The 16,569-nt window shown below is 45.2% G+C and overlaps 1 non-coding gene and 1 pseudogene across 1 annotated transcript; one reads left to right on the plus strand and one right to left on the minus strand.

Annotated features, from left to right (window-relative positions):
- Positions 1 to 5,296: 5,296 nt before the first annotated feature.
- Positions 5,297 to 15,970, plus strand: LOC133914707 (receptor-like protein kinase FERONIA; annotated as a pseudogene).
- LOC133917231 (small nucleolar RNA Z247) lies at positions 14,604 to 14,742 on the minus strand. The gene has a single exon (XR_009909635.1). It is a non-coding gene; the product is annotated as a small nucleolar RNA Z247 (small nucleolar RNA).
- Positions 15,971 to 16,569: the final 599 nt, after the last annotated feature.

Genomic DNA, 16,569 nt, shown 5'->3' on the forward strand with positions numbered 1-16,569 from the left:
AGACCAAGAAATATGTAATTTCAGGTGACTGAGAGAGATAATACTTTCAGGCGATTGAGGAAGAGACATTCCGTTAAAATATGTGTTAGACTGAAACTGCATGTAACACTGGAAAATATTTTTTATGTCAAGATGGCTCCGTCATTTTAATATATTTTGGAAGAAATATCAGGAGTGCTGCAATTCATTCCTTGAAGAGGGATGGAAAAACTCCTTTTTGTTACAGATTAGTATAGCTGGGTTAGCTGGGTGGGTTAGCTGGGAGACTCGGGCACATATACACTGCACTACCCGATAGCCCATGTTACAATTGTAGCCATGTTGGTCACTATGTGCGGGATTGCCCTTTCCCAAAGCCAAGAGCTATGGCAACTGGTCCAAGGCTTTCATAGTCAGCTCAACCCCTTCCCCAAGTTTCCATGGCTGTGCAAGTCCCCAAGCGCAGCCGAGTCAACTACACCACCATCGAGGAAGCTCACGAGGGTGTCAACGTATTGATGGGTGTGTTGCTTGTGTAGTCTAATTCTATCATCGTTCCTGCAGTCATTCTTTTTTATTTTAGGGATTCTCACTCTTTCATAACGAGGAGTTATACTCAGCGTCACGAGCTGAAAGTTAGCGCTACCCCTACACCTTATCTCTTAGAAGCACCTGAAGCCAGTATGTTTATTAATCAATATGTGTCCAATGCATCGATGGTTATCGATGAGATATCCCTCTTTGCAAATTTATTGATAATTGAGTCCAAAAGGATAGACGTCATATTAGGGATGAATTGGTTTACCAAGAATAAGGCTATCATTGATTGTGCTTAGCGGACCATCACCCTTAATGGTCTGTCTAACATCGAATTCATTTGAAGCTTAAGGATGTCGATCCTTGTCTTTATGCCCTAAAGGTTGTCGCAATCATGGATCTCTAGAATGTTCCCATCGTGTGTGAGTTTTCTGATGTCTTCCCAGAAGAACTGTCAGAGATGCCACCCGACCAAGCAGTGGAATTCTCTATTGATCTTTTGCCCGGTACGACCCTGATTTCAAAGAGGTCTTATCGGATGTCGCCGAATGAATTAGCAGAACTGAAGAAGTATTTTCAGGAGTTGCTCTCAAAGGGTTTCATTTGTCCGAGCTCCTCACCCTAGTGATGCCCAACGCTCTTTGTGAAGAAGAAGAACCAAACTCTTTTTATGTGTGTTGATTACCGTCCGTTGAATGAAGTCACTGTCAAGAATAAGTATCTGATTCCTCGGATTGATATTCTATTTGATCAACTGATCGGTGCCCGAGTTTTCTCCAAGATTGACTTGAGGTTTGGGCTATTACCAAATAAAGGTCCGACCGGAGGATATTCCAAAGACGACTTTCTCTACCCATTACAAGCTTTATGAATTCCCCGTCATGTCCTTCGTCCTTAACAATGCACTGGTGTTCTTCAAGTACTTGATGAACATAGTTTTTATTGAGGAACTCAACAAGTTTGTCGTGGTTTTCATTGATGGCATTCACATATACTCCAAGACCGAAGAAGAATATTCTGAGCATCTCCGTGTTGTTCTTGGCTAACTTCTATATCACCAACTCGATGCCAAGTTCAGCAAGTGTGAGTTCTGGCTTAAGGAAGTCACCTTTTTGGGTCATATATTGTTTGAGAACGGTGTTGCCGTTGATCTGAGCAAAGTACAAGAAATCCTCAATTGGGTTCAACCCAAGAATGTCACCGACATCTGGAGTTTTCTTAGACTTGTGGGTTATTACCGCTGGTTTATCGAGAACTCTCCAAGATTGCTAAGCCAATGACTGAGCTATTAAAGCAAGAAAGTGTATTTGAGTGGTTAAGTGAATGTGAGTTAGCTTTCTAAACTTTTTGAAGAAACTGCTCATGACCGCTCCTGTTCTGGCTCAGCCTAAAGTGAACAAGGGTTTCAACATCTATGTGACGCTTCCCGCATGGGCCTCGGATGTGTCCTCATGCAAGAAGGTTAGGTTATTGCGTATGCCTCATGCCAGTTGAAGCGCCATGAGGAGAACTACCCAACCCATAACTTAGAGCTTGCAGTAGTTGTGCATGCTCAAAAAATTTGGTGCCACTAGCTGCTAGGAAATCTGTGTTGTATCTATACGAACCAGAAAAGTCTCATACATCTTTACTCAAGCTGATCTGAACATGAGACAGAGAATATGGCTTGAGATAATAAAAAACTATGATCTAGAAGTTCATTATCATCGCAAGGCGAATGTGGTCACCGATGCACTGAGTCGAAAGGCTAGATGCAATTGTCTTATGGTCAAGCCCGGAAATACCATACTTTGTGATGAATTCCAAATGCTTGAACTCAAATGGTTCCGGAGGGGTTTCTTGCAAACTTGGAGATCAAATCCACCCTCCAGGATGAGAGATGACAAGGGTGTGGCCTGAATCTAAGAGAAAATGAAGGATGGCAAGGCCACATGTTTTTTCTGAAGATGATAATGGCATCCTATGGTTTTAGAAGAGGCTAGTGGTTCCGAAGGTTGAGGCATTAAGGAAGAAGATTCTAGATGAAGCTCATGACTCCTTGTTATCTATTCATCCGAGGAGTATCAAGATGTACCAAAACCTCAAGCCAACATTCTAGTGGACTCACATGAAGCGAAAAATTACTCGATATGTTACTGAGTGTGATGTCTATCGAAGAGTGAATGCCGAGCACCTCAAGAGGGCCGATACGCTCCAGCCCTTGTCTATTCCCTCTTGGAAGTGGTAGGAGATCGGAATGGACTTCATTACCAGATTATCGAAGACCTCTCAAGGTTATGACTCAATTTGGGTCATTATGGACCAGTTGACTAAGTCCGCTCATTTTTTTCCTGTCAAGACCATGCATTCGGTTAAGCAATATGCAGAGTTTTACCTCACATTTCTAGAAAAGTCTTCATGAAGCCATGGGAACTGAGCTCTTCCATAGCACTGCCTACCACCCTCAAACCGATGGTCAAACTGAGAGGGTGAACCAGGTTCTAGAAGATATGTTGCGAGCTTGTGCTTTCACATATGGGAAGAAGTGAGAAATTTGCTTTCCATTCACTGAGTTCTGCTACAAAAACAGTTATCAGTCGAGCATTAAAATGTCACCGTTTGAAGCTCTCTATGACCGAAGATGTTGAACACCGTTGATTTGGTCCGAATCCGGCGAAAGGGCTTTTCTAGGCCCGAATTCGGTCAAAGAGGCAGAAGAGCATATTCTAGCTATTCGCAAGTGTCTTCTCACAGCCAAGGTACTGAATTATGCTGCATCAATCATCTTCTACAGCTATCCAGCATTTTAGTCAAAGCTAACGGTTATATTTACTACTTTACCACTTTCACAGGAGGAGTCCTAAAGAAATAAAGTGATGGAACTGATCCAAGGGGCTGATAGATCAAAGTGGATAATACATAGCAACCATAACATACAATGCTAGGTGAGATAGAAAGAATAACCAATAACTACAGTGATAATGGAATGAATCACACGATCTTTGTTGATAGAATATTCAGAATTACAATTTACAAACATATAGCACTCAAGCCATCACGCAAAAGAGTGTGAACACGCCGTGCATGCATGAGAAGATGTAAAAGAGGGAAGCCAAAGAGATGCTCCTATAAACGGGTAGGAAGAGTGTGAATACACCATGCATGATGCATGCATGGGAAGATGTAAAAAAAGGAAAGTCAAAGAGATGCTCGTGTGAATGGGCAGGAAGTATAACACTCCCCCGCAGTTGAGACGGGAGCTTGCCGAATGTTGAAACTGGAGCGAAACTCTTGCAAGACCGAAGTGAGTAGCCCTTTGGTGAAGATGTCGACATACTGAGACGACGTCGGGACATGCATAACACGGACGTCACCGAGGCCGACGCGTTCGCGAACAAAGTGTAGGTCAATCTCCACATGCTTGGTACACTGATGCTGGACCAGGTTGCTGGAGAGATGGACCGTGTTGACATTGTCATAATAAACAACAGTGGCACGCTGAAGTGGACTGTGGAGCTCCATGAGCAACTAGCGCAACCAACAAGCCTCTGTAACACCATTGGCGACAGCGCGGTACTCAGCCTCAACGCTGGACCGGGATATTGTATTCTGCCGTTTGGACGACCAAGAGATAAGATTGTCTTCGAGGAAGACCGCATAGCCAGAGGTGTACCTCTAAGTGTTAGGGCAACCAGCCCAATTAGCATCGGTGTAGACAGTCAAAACAGTGGTGGAGGTGTGGTGAAGAGCAAGTCCATAATCAAGAATCCCCTAAAGGTATCTCAGAATGCGTTTCACCAAATTAAGATGAGGCTCACGAGGGTCGTTCATGAATAAGTAGACATGTTGTACGGCATAAGAGATATCCGAATGAGTAAAGGTCAAATATTGCATAGCACTTGCCAGACTGTGGTATTGAGTTAGGTCATCCACAGGAGCACCATCACCGGAGAGCTTGGCATGTGTGTCGACTGGGGTGCTGCAGGGCTTACATGCTAAGATCCCTGCCTGCTCCAAGATATCTAGGATATACTGTCGCTGTGAGAGAAAAATAGCACCATCACAATGATTAACCATAATCCTTAAAAAATGATGAAGAGGTCTGAGGTCCTTCATCGCAAATTCCTGCTGAAGAGCCTTAATAGTGTGATGAAGAAGACTTAGAGATGAAGCTGTCAAGATAATATCGTTGACATATAGGAGCAGGTAGATAGTATCCGAAATGAATAAGGATGTGTTAGACTTGGCCTCCACAAAACCAAGAGACATGAGGTGGGAGGCAAATCGACTATACCATGCTCGAGGTGCCTGCTTGAGTCCATAGAGTGACTTATTCAATCGACACACATCATCAGGCCGAGCAGGATAAACAAAACCAGAGCGTTGCGCACAGTAAATTGTCTTAGAAAGCGTTCCATGTAGGAAGGCATTCTTCACATCAAGCTGATGAATTGGCTAGGCACGGGAGAGAGCCAATGTGAGAACTGTGTGGATATTAGTGAGCTTGACGACAGGACTGAAAGTTTCATCAAAGTCAATGCTGGGACATTGGGTGAAACCACGAAGAAGCTAACAAGCCTTGTAGCGATCAAGAGAACCATCCGGCCGAAACTTGTGACGAAAGACCCATTTGCCAGCCGAAACTTGTGACGAAAGACCCATTTGCGCCTGGAGGTCGAGGAATGAGATCCCAAGTGTTGTTTGCCTGGAGAGCCTCAAATTCTTCAATCATAGCAACGCGCTAATTAGGATTTGACAGAGCGACACAGTACGTCTTAGGAATCGGTGAGAGGGTTGAGGCATGAAGGTTCATGCGATTAACCGGGAAATGAAACTCGTTCTTGCCGCGAGTGTCTTGCCGCGAGTGACCATCTGGTGCTGGTTGGCCATCGGTGGAATGGAGATAGCAACTTCCTTGCCAGTTCGACTAGCAGCAACCCGAGTCATGGGGGCAGCCGAACCAGAAAGAGGGGCCGCGGGACTTGGCGCCTGATAGGAAACAGGCATGACCTCCTGAGCAGGCGCAGGTACCTGTAGCTCATTCGACACAGGCGCCAAGGGTGGATCAGCGCCACCAGCTGGGCTGACATCCTGGGGCATGGTACAATTGGCCCAAGCCGAGTTGGGCTGGCGCAAGCGTCCACTGGATGGGCTGGAGAAATATGAGTTCGGCCAACCAGGGGGGGAAACCAGGTGGGTGGCCAGGCTGTGTCCTGCTGGCAACAACCTGCGGCCAGAGGTCGGCAGGGGTAGCAGGAGAAAGACCTGCCTTGCCTGATACAGTAGTAGAAGCGCCCCCTGGTGTAGCGCTGGTGCTGCTAGCAATAGCCTATGATGGGAAACCAGCAGGGGTAGCAGCACTGTGTGAGGGACCTCCGAGTGTACCTGCACGGTTAGTATAGAAGGGAGGCAAAATAGTGTTGAGCTCGGTCAAGAAATCAAAGTCGGATGAAGGTGGGGAAGACACCTTGGAGAAGGGAAAAGAGGACTCATCAAACATGACGTGATGTGAGATAATGATGCGATTGGAAGAAAGGTTGAGACATCTATATCCTTTGTGATCCGAGGGATAGCCGAGAAAAACGCAGAGGGTGGACCGAGGTGACAGTTTATGGGGAGTAGTGGCGGAGAGGTTGGGGTAACACTTGCACCCGAAGACACGTAAATGAGAGTATGTGGGCTAGACACCATGTAAAGCGAAATAGGGTTTATAAAAATGGAGTGTCTTTGTGGGGTGGCGATTGATGAGATAGGTGGCAGTGTTTAGTGCTTCTACCTAATAGGAGGGAGGCATGCTAGCTTGAAAGAGAAGGGAGCGAACAATATTGTTGATAGAACGAATGATGCACTCAGCCTTATCATTTTGTGGGGAGGTGTAGGGGCATGGGAGACGCAGTTGGACACCAATAGTGAGGAAGAAGGAACGAGAAGAGGAGTTATCGAATTCCCGGTGCAGCCAAATTGCGTAAAGACATAGGAGAAAAAAATGCGACAAAGTAGAGAAAGTGTCAGATTTTAGTTGAAAAGGAAACGTCCAAAGAAAATGAGAGCAATTGTCAAGAATGACTAAGTAATACTGGCAACAGGAGAAGTCCAAAGATCATAATGTATTATATCAAAATTCCGAACGGCTCTAGAGTTGGAGCTAGGAAACGGAAGATGCACATGACGACCAAGTTGACTTGCATGACAAAGGGAGTCTGATTTAGTACATGAGATGCCTGCAATGGAGGTGAGCTTAGAGAGGGCCTCATGACCAAGGTGACCCAAACACCGATGCCAGACAATAGAGGAAGGAGTGTTGGCGAGAAGTGCGTGTGAAGGAGGCGACGAAGCAAACAGGGGGTAGAGTTGGCCCGAACTATTGCACCTGATGATCACGTTGTTAGTTTGTAGATCCTTCACAGAGAGGCCATAGGGGTCAAATTCAACAGAACAATTGTTGTTAGTAGTGAATTGACGGACAGAAATGAGATTTTTAATAATATGTGGAGAGACAAGAACATGTCGTAAATGAAGAGGAGGTTGAGAGGCAGAAAAAGAACTAGAACCAATAGACGTAACGGGAAAGAGAGACTCGTTGCCAACGATGATGTTGGTTGGAGTAGAGGGGGTGCGTAGGGAGGAAACTTGAAGATTACTATTGGTGGAAGACATGTGTAAGGATGCTCCTGAATCCATGTACCATGCACCGCTCAGAGGTGGGGTGATGGTCATGGTATTGAACAAGTTAGCGAGCTCATGCTGGTCCCAGAAGCCATAGGTGCCAGTGTTGGGGGCAGGCACCATGGCCTCGGTTGATTGTTGTTGAAGAGGGCCCGAGAACGGCACCGACTGTTGGGGAAAGCCAGCGAAGAAATCCTGCTGTTGTCCGGTGGGCGAATACGACCCAGCTTGGCCTCTCTTAGCGGGGCCCAAGCAGACCAACGGAGGGCGGCACCGGATCAGGCCACATATGGATGCTTCCAGTCCATGGATTATACAGAGAAGGCTAGGACTAGGCTGGGCCTCCAGGAGGAGAGCCTCCCAAGCGGGAGTTGCCAGGTGCAGAATTGGAGCCGGTGACCCCATTGTCGTGACGTCGATCATGTCGGTGGTTATGATGAGAATTTGAGCCGCCACTGCCGTAGATGTACTGGTCGCTATTGATGGAGTTGGACTGGGCGCTGGGGTTGCCGAGCATACCGCCGCCTGTGTTGTGGCCAAACGAGGAGCCCTAGCGGTTGGCTCTAGGTTGGCCGAACTTGGAGCCCGAACCGGTGCTGGTAACAAAAGCTGTAGAAGGCGCGCCAGGCTTGCTCTGCATGGTGATTTCTTTGAGAAGAAGATCCGAGCGCACGTCGATGAAGGTGGGAAAGGGCCACTATTGCTTGAGGATCGAGGCCAGATGAGAGAACCTCTCATTTAAGCTACAAAGAACAGAGAGAGAACCTCTCATTTAAGCTGCAAAGAACAGAGAGCACGAGTGTTCGGTCGGCGACCGATTCACCCAAATCAGCGAGAGCGTCAGCCATTGCTTTGAGCCGACGGCAGTAGTCTGTCATAGAGAGATCCCCTTGGACAAAGTTTCAGAACTCGACGTCGAGGATGAGAGCGCGTGTCTCCTGGTTGCCGAGAAATTGCTGCTCAAGACGAAGCCACACCTCCCTAGCAGTGGTGTTAAGGACCATTATGATCTCAAGAAGTTCGGGAGAAACTATGTTGTAGATCCACGAGTTCACGGTATAGTCCATGCGGTGCCACTCCTCATCATCTAGAACGTCGTCTGAGAGGACGTGGTCAGCAAGAGCGTACTTGCCGAGCGTGTTGAGGAAGAGGCCGTGCCAGTGGCTATAGTTGGTAGAGCCGGTGTCGAGGACAATGGGGACCATTGCACGGAAGTTTTGCACGATGATGACTTGTGCGTGTAGGGCTGCCATGGAGTTGGCAAGCACGAGGGCATGAACGGCCGCGGCCTCAGCGTCGAGGCAACGTTTCTCCTTCAAGCGCGAGGCCTCGGTGCGCGCAGCCTCAGCGCGGCGTGCAGCCTAGGCGCGCGCATCTTTAGCGTGCTCAACCTCGGTCAGAACCATGACAATGAGTGGAAGAAAGACAAGGGAAGGGGCAAGAAAGCGTGCAGAGAGAGCACGACGGAGTGGAAAGTGGACGTCTCGTGCAGGAGAGCAACGAGACGGGGAAGAGGACCGGCGAACGAATGTTGCCGATGAATGTTTAGAAGGGCGGAAGCAAGGTCGCAGAAGCGAACCTATCTGATACCATGATAGTGGAATGAATCACATGATCTTTGTTTATTGAATATTCAGAGTTACAACTTACAAATATATAACACTCAAACTATCACGCAAAAGAGTGTGAACACGCCGTACATGCATTCATGCATGCATGGGAAGATGTAAAAGAGGGAAGTCGAATAGATGCTCGTGTGAATAGGTAAGAAGTCTAACATACATAACTATTCTCGGGAAAGGTGCTTTCGGACAAATTTACATAGGAGTCCTAAAGGACACAAGTATGCTTGCATTGAAGCAGTTTATCCACGTTGTGAAAGAAAACTTTTCTAAAGAGTCACCGTGACATCAATCACAAGGAGTCACCGTGACATCAATCACAAGAACGCTGTTAGGCTTATTGGTTACTGTGTAGAGGACAATGCTCTAATGATGGTCACCAAATATATCCCTAATGGAAACCCGAGTGATGTTCTTCACCGTGACAACATTCCCATCCCTTTGGATAGACAACTTAAGGTCACCATAGACTATGCAGAGGGATTGATGTACATGCATTCTCACATGTATACGCAGGTTATTTATAGGGACATCAAGCCTGCTAATATACTGTTAGATGGCAGCTTTAATGCAAAAATATTGGACTTTGGAATATCAAGGCTAGTAAATACAAACAAGACAATATACATGGGTAACGTAATAGGGAGCATAGGTTTCATGGACCCTCCGTTTGCTCGGGATGGGCATCTCACTGTGAAGAGTGATGTTTACCGCTTTAGAATCGTCCTTTTGGAACTGTTCACCAGGAAAGTCAGTATCGTCGATATATGTACTCAAGCTCTTGCATGGGGGATCAGAGGAGTGAGAGGGATGTTTGATACCGAAATTGCCAACCAGAATAACATGGCGATTCTTGAAGAGGTTGGAAAGCTAGCAGGTGAATGCTTGAGGATGGAAAGGTTTAAACGTCCTAATATGATTGATGTGGCACACCGTCTTTGTATGCTAAAGAAAGCTTCACATCATGAACAAGAACGGGTAGATTCATTCTCTTGGGTAAGTAAGAGCAAGCGAGCACCTGCAGTTGTAGTCACAATCCCTACTAAGACATTACCATCAGACTGTTGGAACCGACGGTGGCCGTCGAGCTCCGATCAACACCGGCGAACTCAGAGGAGAAAACGGTGGACGCGATCACCACGAATGCGCAGAACACGGATACACACACGCGAGAGAGAGAGTTCTTTTCAGTGCCAATCGCACACACATTTTCTGATGCATTGCTTGAATTTAATCCCGGGCTTGATCCGCATTCCCCGCCACGATGCGCAGCTGCACGGTGCGCCTCTTTTTGCGAACAACCGTGCGACATGCACTGCGTGCTCACCATGGCGGGAGTCAGCCCTGAAGACGCGGTCACGGCGTGGCAACGGGCAGTCTCCGTCCCACCCACGATTCTACGCAATTACACTATGTTTTGTAACAAAATCAAACACCTAGCTAATGCAACTACATGCACGATACATATTTGACATGATTACAGGATGCTTGAGCAACACAGACTTGTGCCGCCATTTCTCGTTGCAGAGATGAAGACTGGGACAAGAAACTTTGATGGCTCGCTCCTAATTTGTATGGGTGGATTGGATAAAGTTTACCATGGTACGGTTGATGGGCCGATGGGGGATCAACCATGGTGGCTATCAAGCGTCGCCATTCATCGTCTATGCACGGTTCACATGAGTTTCATACTGAAATAGGGATGTATTCAAAGCTCCATCACCGTCAACTTGTGCCACTGATCGTTTACTGCGATGAGAAGGACGAGAAGATCCTGGTCTACGATTACATGGCCCGTGGAAGTATGAGTGAGCATTTGTACATTTTCCAGAAGCCCCACCTTACCTGGAAGCAGCGTCTAGCGATCTGCATTGGTGCAGCTCGTGGCCTGCACTACCTTCACTGAGGTGCAGAACATACCATCATCCACCATAACCTGTAAAAACTTATTAGGAAGCGTTAAACCCTCCCGGACCACTTTACGTGTTAATATAGGACAGGAAAAACCCCGCCGTGATAAGTACATAACAAACTAGGAGATTGCAAAAGATTACAATAGATTTCAGAAGATACTATCCTCTCTAAGCATATCTTCCAACAACCCCCCTCAATCATAACTTACACAAGTTAAGATTACACCTGAAATCTTCCAACTGTCGAGTAGAAAGAGGCTTTGTAAATCCATCAGCTATTTGATCTTTAGAAGATACAAACCGAATGTCTAGAACTTTGCGTGCTACACGTTCACGCACAAAATGATAGTCCATCTCAATATGTTTGATTCTTGCATGAAACACTGGATTAGATGATAAATATGTTGCACCAATATTATCACACTAAAGACATGCTGCTGAAGGATGAGGAATACCAAGTTCTTGTAATAGTGCTTGTACCCACATTATTTTAGCAGTTGCATTTGCTAGAGATTTATGTTCTGCTTCTGTACTTGATCTTGATATTGTAGCTTGTTTTCTGGCACTCCATGACACAAGGTTAGAGCCAAGAAACACTGCAAAACCACCAGTGGATCTTCTGTCATCTGGACATCCAGCCCAATCTACATTAGAGAATGCACTAACTAGCATAGATGAAGACCTTCCAAGGTTTAAACCAATGCCTAGAGTGCCTCTGAGATATCTCAAAATTCTTTTCACTGCAGTCCAATGCAGAGTAGTAGGTGCATGCAAGAACTGACATACTTTATTTACAGAGAAAGAAATATCAGGTCTTATTAAAGTTAAATATTGAAGTGCTCCAACCAAACTTCTATACCGTGTAGCATCAACGGGACCTAGAGAATTTCCTTCTCGGGCCGAAAGTTTTTCTATAGTAGACAGAGGTGTGCATGCTGGTTTACAATTATACATACATGCAAATCTTAATATATCTGGAGTATACTTCTCTTGAGTTAATAACAGACCATCGTGTGCTTTCTTTACTTCTATACCCAAAAAATAATGGAGGTTACCAAGATCCTTGAGAGCAAAATCTTTCTCCAAATTACGAAGCAAGGTCATAGTAGCATCCTGAGATGAACTCACAACAATAATATCATCAACATATACCAATACAAAAATAGTGACATTGCCTTTGTTGAAGAAGAATAATGAAGTATCAGCCTTTGAAGCAATAAAACCAAGATCTTGTAACCTCATACTCGATCTAGAATACCATGCTCTAGGGGCTTGTTTCAAACCATATAAAGCCTTATCTAACTTACACACATGATGTGGTTTGGACTTGTCCTCAAAACCTGGTGGTTGTTTCATATAAACTTCTTCCTCTAGAACGACATGAAGAAACGCATTCTATACATCCAATTGGCGAATATTCCAACCTTTTGATACTGAAATAGACAAAATAATATGAATAGTAGCAGCTTTGACTACAAGACTGAAAGTGTCCTCATAGTCAATAGCATATCGTTGCTTAAATCCTTTAGCAACTAATCGAGCCTTGTATCTATCAATTGTACCATCTGCCTTTCTTTTAACTTTATAGACCCACTTACAATTTATGATGTTTCTTCCTTTGCAAGGTGGAACTAAGTGCCATGTATCATTTTTCATAAGAGCAGAAAATTCATTTTTCATAACCTCCTTCCAGTCTTTACTACTAAAAGCCTCTTGTATACTTTGTGGCTCACCAGTAGCAGTTAAAAGCCCATACCTAACAGTACCATCAGTATAAATTTTTGGTTTTGTAATACCTTTCCTTAGTCTGGTTACCGGTCCGGACTGTACTGGCTCTGGTGACGGAGAGGATTCTGCACTGAGTTGGATTCCTTGTACATGCTCGAAATTGATGGCGTCAACTTGTGGTACTGTACTGGCGCCATCACCTAGAGAAGTACGCCCAGGGGAGTGCGCACTGCCTCCAGCCAATGGGCTGTGCCCGGGAGAATAAGCATCTGGATTAACGATGCTGCCACCGCCGGTTCCAGAAGGATATGCATCAGCTCCAGGAGAGACCCCACCGGGATTTGTGCCGCTGCCGTCATGCACAACGGGATTAGCACCTTGATTAATGCTGCTGCCACCATGCATGTCCATGCCATGCACGTCCAGAAGCAAATCTTCATTGTTTAACACTACATCTCCACAAGAAATATTAGCAGGATTATTAATCATAGATTGATCACCTATTGTTACACCCCCTTGATCAATATTTGATGGATTTCGGACGCCAACAGGAAGTAAAGAGATTTCTGAACGGAGAAGAGCACTGGCATTAAGATGAAGGCGAGCAAATGGGAAAACATTTTCATCAAAAACAATATCCCTAGAGATATAAACACGCCCTTCCGATATATCTAGACATTTGAACCCCTTGTGGAGAGGACTATACCCAAGGAAAGCACATTGCTTAAAACGAAATTGAAGCTTTCGAGAGTTATATGGTCGGAGATTTGGCCAACATGCACAACCAAAAATGCGAAGAGAATTATAATCTAGTTTTTCATGAAATAAACGTTCCAAAGGAATAGAGTATTGTATGACTTTGCTGGGAAGACGATTGATCAAATAGGTGGTTGTTATGAAAGCTTCATCCCAGAATTTCAATGGCATAGAAGCATGAGCAAGGAGAGATAGACCAACCTCAACTATATGACGATGCTTCCTTTCTGCCGAGCCATTCTGCTGATGAGCATAAGGACATGAAACATGATGTGAAATACCAATCCTCTGAAAGAAATTATTTAGCCTTTGATATTCACCTCCCTAATCTGTTTGCATAGTTATGATCTTTCTACCAAAGAGTCTTTCTACAAGATTCTGAAACTCATGAATTTTTTGAAAAATTTTAGATTTTTCTTTAAGCAAGTAAATCCATGTAAACTTGCTGTAATCATCAATAAAGCTAACATAATACTTCTTTCGTCCAACAGAACTGGGTGCAGGGCCCCAAACATCTGAAAACACAAGTTCTAAAGGAAAACTAGAGACACTTGTAGACTTAGGATAAGGCAACTGATGGCTCTTGGCCTTCTGACATGCATCACACACAGACTCTTTTATTGGACTCATCTAAACATGAGAGATTATTCATACTAATGACTTGTTGGACGATAGATGATGATGGATGGCCTAAACGACTGTGCCATCTTGTAGACAAAGGTTTGATGGCACCACAAACTTGTCGATTTTGACTAGATGGTGAGAAGGGCGGCAACGGGTAGAGGCCACCCTTACTCCTGCCGTGAAGAAGGGTTTTCTTCATTGCCTGATCCTTAATCAAAAAGAAATTTGGATGAAATTCAAAGAAAGCTCTATTATCATTAGCAAGACGGTGAACAGAAACAAGATTTTTATTGGCCTTAGGAACATGAAGAACATTATTTAGATGTAAACGGCAACTAGGGGTATGAACAATAGCATGACCAATGATTAATATTGATACCTGCACCACTGGCTGTGTGGACTTGATCATTGCCGGTATACTTGTCTCTCACAGTCAGTTTGTCAAGATTGCTCGTGATATGATCTGTTGCCCCCGTATCGGTGTACCAGTTTGTATCAACACCGTACGAAGTGGTGGCTGCAGCAGCACTCCTTTCTTCTCCTATAAAAGAGGTGTCAAACCTTTTGTAGCACTTGATGACAGTGAGACCGATCTTGTTGCACAATTGGCAGATCGGTCGGTTGGAGTTGTTGGAGTAGCCGCCGCCATTGTTGCTTGATCAATTGTTGAAGTAGTCGCCTCGGCCGCGGCTATTGCCACGACCACGGTCGCCACGCCCGCGACCATCACGTCCACCACGTCCTCTCGACACGGAGTTGACGAAGGACTGCAAGCTGCCATGAAGGAGGTCCATGCGCATCTCAAAAGAGAGCATCTGCGCATAGAGTTCTTCCACTGTGATGGGCTCCACCCGAGCCGCAATAGCTGAGACCAGTGGGTTGTAGTCGATGTCGAGGCCAGCGAGGATGTAGGAGACCAATTCTTCATCATCAAGTTTCTTGCCCGCAGATGTCATCTCATCTGCTGAGGACTTCATCTTGCCGAAGTACTCTGCAACAGTCATGGCGCCTTTCTGAGTCGTCGATAGCGTCATGCGAGTGTTGATGACTCGCGCTCGAGATTGTGAAGCAAAAATTCCTTCAATCGCACTCCACACAGCAGCAACCATCGGCATGGTGACGACCTGTGTGAGGATATCGCGCGACACTGAAGACAACAGAAAACTCAGAACTTGTTGTTCCTGAGCCATCCATCGTTCGAGCGCAGGATTCGGAACCTTCTCAGTATCCTTGTCGCCAAGCCGGCCATCTGCGCGCCGCGCAGAGCCGCGAGAACCTGCACCTTCCAAATGGCATGGTTCGATTTCGTGAGCTTCTCAGTGACCGATTGGCCAAGGAGAGGGGAGCCAGATGAGTAGGGATCCACCATGGAGGATTCGGATGGGAGAGCTGCCGCCGCCATGGATGAGGAGGAAGAACCCTAGGCTCTGATTACCATAAAAACTTATTAGGAAGAGTTAAACCCTTCCAGACCGCTTTACATGTTAATATAGGACAGAAAAAACCCCCACCGTGACAAGTACATAACAAACTAGAAGATTACAGAAGATTACAATAGATTTCAGAAGATACTATCCTATCTCTAAGCATATCTTCCAACAACCTGAGTCAACAAATATTCTCCTGGATGATAATTGGGTTGCCAAGATTGCAGATGCCGGTCTGTCCAAGACTGGAATACCAACTAGTGGCATGAGAATTTTTCTGGGGCAGTTATTGTGTCCTGGACCCTGAATACGTCTGCACCGGCCAGTTGACTGAGAAACCAGATGTCTATTCTTTTGGTGCCGTGTTTTTTCAGATCCTCTGTGCCGGGCCTGTTGTGGACCGCAATCTTCCGATGAATTAAGTTAACTTGTTGAATTGGGCATTGCGTTGTAAGGAGGTGGGCAAACTTTATCAGATTGTTGACCCCACCTAAATTATCAGATTAGTCAACGGTGTTTCCAAAAGTTTATCGATACTGCTGAGAAGTGTGGTGCTGATCGGGGTATTGACCGTCCATGCCCTTCAGTTGCAGTTGAGTGTGGAGGTGGACGGAAGCTAATTAAAATTGATGGCCTGGTGTCAGACGATGGCATGGGCGAACAAATTGTGATCAATATGGATTCTGAAGAGCTAGCTCTCAACGCTGCCTTCTCGCAGGTCGTGATTCCCTTGAGCTAGTTTTCATGAGTTTATTCTGTTATTTCTTTATCCTGCAGGAGTATTACACATTGTTCCTTGCCTTGTATTTCCTCCTGTGACTACACTTCATTATTGGCTTGTATTATATGTCCGACTGCTGTTGACACAAGAGAAATTGTACATGTAAAATTAAGTGATGTGCACCATCTTTTCGGTTTTTGTAGTGTTACGATGTCCTTTGGAGAAGTCTGAATTCGTTCAACAGCTAAGTTTCATGTAATAATCTTGCAACCACGATGACAAATTGTTTTAAACCTTTGATTGTGTGATGTGCTCGGACAGAATCTGAATTCTATTGTTACTTGATTTTCTAAACTATACGGATTCAAACAAGTGGCTGATGGATTATTTTCAGGTATTATCAGTTTTCATATCTTCGGTATTCTTTTCCGCTGTTGGGGAGGCTTTGTTTCTATATGCTCATTGATTGCATCAGCAGGTCCTGATATTCGAGTACACTCGGTATCTTCTTGTGTCGTATCTATAAATTTGTTACTTCAATTTCAGACAGTGAATGCCATGGGATGGACATTCCTTTATTTTGCTATTCAATTTGTTGTGATCAGTATAGTGTGCAG

Source organism: Phragmites australis, chromosome 4 (genome assembly GCF_958298935.1).
Source record: "Phragmites australis chromosome 4, lpPhrAust1.1, whole genome shotgun sequence".
Lineage (NCBI taxonomy): Eukaryota > Viridiplantae > Streptophyta > Magnoliopsida > Poales > Poaceae > Phragmites > Phragmites australis.